The sequence below is a fragment of the Poromitra crassiceps genome (assembly GCF_964638095.1).
Source record: "Poromitra crassiceps genome assembly, chromosome: 12".
Lineage (NCBI taxonomy): Eukaryota > Metazoa > Chordata > Actinopteri > Beryciformes > Melamphaidae > Poromitra > Poromitra crassiceps.
In genome coordinates this window covers 45,117,929-45,120,688 of record NC_139632.1, presented here as the reverse complement: position 1 = coordinate 45,120,688, position 2,760 = coordinate 45,117,929, and positions in this window count along the sequence as shown.

Here is a 2,760-nt window from a genome sequence, read left to right as displayed (position 1 = left end):
TCCGCCGAGCTGCGCCGATAGGACGCCCAGCTGCGGCGACCCCATCGGCGCAGTCAGCGCCGGCGATTGCGCTCGGGCATAATTTGCGCTTTAGTGTTGAAATAAAATCTTCATGCATGCAGAACACTGTGTCTTTAGGACCCTGGAGCTCTTAGCTGACATTTGTCAAAAATGGATGGAATGCTAGACTCCGGCGGTTCTAATGAGTCCAATTCCATCTTTTATATTTGATATTTGCTTGTCTGTGCATTTGCACTTTTTAATTGCACATCTTTTACCTTTACTGTACAATTATTTTTGATGGGCCCCAGTAAGTGCATGCCTGCTGTGCCATAGCATTCATACAGAGGTCACACCATGTGTGGAGCACTGAGCACTACACATAGGGGTTGATTAGCAGCCACTCTATTTGATTACAGCCAGACCAGCCTCACTTCCTCTTTGTGTAAAGCTACCTGGAGGCAACATGGACAACATTATTTGCCATTATTTTATAAGAGGGAAAGTGCCAGAGTTACTTCCTGCTGCATTCACTACAGCTGACGATGGTGTTTGGATGAACACACAAATGTCTTGTTTTCTGCCTTTTTTTAGTCCATTTTTTTTTTAAATAAATTATTTTTTAAACTTTCGACCTGGATGTTTGAAAATGAACTTACAGTTAAGAGGGAAAGGATTAATCTGTAAGGCAGGGTTGTTGTATTTAAGTTGCAACTTGATATCTTATGTGAGAGGTCAAGGGACCCGTTTGAAAATAGTCATGGCCATTCACCTTTGTAAAAAAAAATAAGCCAAATTTGGAGCTATTTTATGCCCGCTTCCCAGTGAGCTAGCATAACATGGTTGGTCCCGACGGATTTTGTCTGGATGTCTAGTTTCTGCTAATACCAGAAGCTCTGCTCGAGTCTAGCTAAACATTGCAACAAGAGCTGCCAAACATGGACTGCACCCTGCCATCTTCTTCCCATGGGGGCCCCCTGGTGGCTGCAGGGCCCTAAGCAGCTGCTTAGTTTGACATGTTTAGAGCCAATGGATTTGCCGGCTGGCTTCCCTGCTGCAGCTCCACTCTGAAGATAGTGGAGTAAACAGTGTGTCGCCTCCCTCGCTGGAGCACATCACGTCACCTCCGCCACACGTCACCTCTGCCACCCACCGGGAAATAAAAGCATTGTCACTCTTAATTCAACCTGGTCTGACTCAGGGCATACTTAACACGGGTTTCCACTTTGAAAATACGTGCAATGTGTATGCCAAAGACCAGAAACCGGTGCTTCTTAAATGCACGCAGCTGCAGTTAAAACAACTTTGATTGTGTTTAGGCCACTAAAACAACTTGGTTAAGGCTAGGAATCAAGATGATGGTTTGAGTTCAGTTTACACAACAAAAACCTTAAAAGTGACTTATGGTTGAAATGTAGACTCCCCAGTGTGAAAGGCGAGTGTTTTACGCCTCCACCGCCCCGACAACTGCACCCTGTTAGTGGCGCTCTGGCTTATTTCAACGTCACACTACTTCCTGGTACGCTACTTCCTGGTTACAGCTCCCGACTCTTTAGCGTATTCACTGCACGCAATTTGAAAGGTGAAGGGCGTGTTATTTTCACACAGATCGAAGAGACTGGCCTGCTTAATCAAGCTGGTTTCCTGTTAGCAGCGATGGGTGTGGCGGGCGGTCAGCTTACCCAATCAGCGGTAGGCAGCAAAACACACAAGCATCGGTGGTAATTTGGTGATTTGGTCGCTGGTGGCGGCGCGCTATCATGCAGTTCATCCTTAATGAGTGAGGATTAGAGGGGATGATCCGGGCTTTGCTAAACCCCTGGTCCACGGGGGCCGAGCGGGGTGGGGCAACACACCACGGCCACAGTCGGCTCGGAAATCTAGTGTTTTCTCCGAATTCCCAATACCAGTAGATAACTGTAATAATAAATTAGATGACTCAGAGTGTGTGTGTGTGTGTGTGTGTGTTTGTTGGAAGAGCCCTCACCCCCCTTTCACCCCCCCTCCCAGACGAGCATAAGAACTGATGAATATTTCTCGGCAGGGATTTATTCATTGGTTTAATTATCTGCGAGTCGTTGCCTGTGAGGGGAGAACAAAACATGTTTGTAACCCTGAGGAGTTTTTCTCCTCAAATGTGTATAAAGAAGCAGGCAAGCAACATTTAGATGTGGGAAATGGGAATTAGAATGTTATGATTATTTCATTATTGGCCTGCGCAGTGTTTTTGGATGCTTTGTTGATCATGCTCCCCCCCCCGCTAGGCTTGACTTTGTGAGTGGGTTGCTGTGCATGGTAAATCATATCCGCTGCTGTGAGCAGCTTTGGAGAAGGTTGTGACCGACCCGAGAGTCGCTGGTTCCAATGAGTAACTCCCCTAGCCTGGTTAAAAGCACCCTGATCACATGACCTCACACTCTGGTTCACTCCACCGATCAGTCTGGACTTCCTGCTGCCCACATCGCTTTCCTGAAACTACAATGTAACCCGGCCAATGGGAGACTGTGTGGTAGATGTTGATGACGTGACTGGGCCAATGGGAGACTGTCTGGTAGATGTTGATGACGTGACTGGGCCAATGGGAGACTGTGTGGTAGATGTTGATGACGTGACTGGGCCAATGAGAGACTGTGTGGTAGATGTTGATGACGTGACTGGGCCAATGGGAGACTGTGTGGTAGATGTTGATGACGTGACTGGGCCAATGGGAGACTGTGTGGTAGATGTTGATGACGTGACTGGGCCAATGGGAGACTGTGT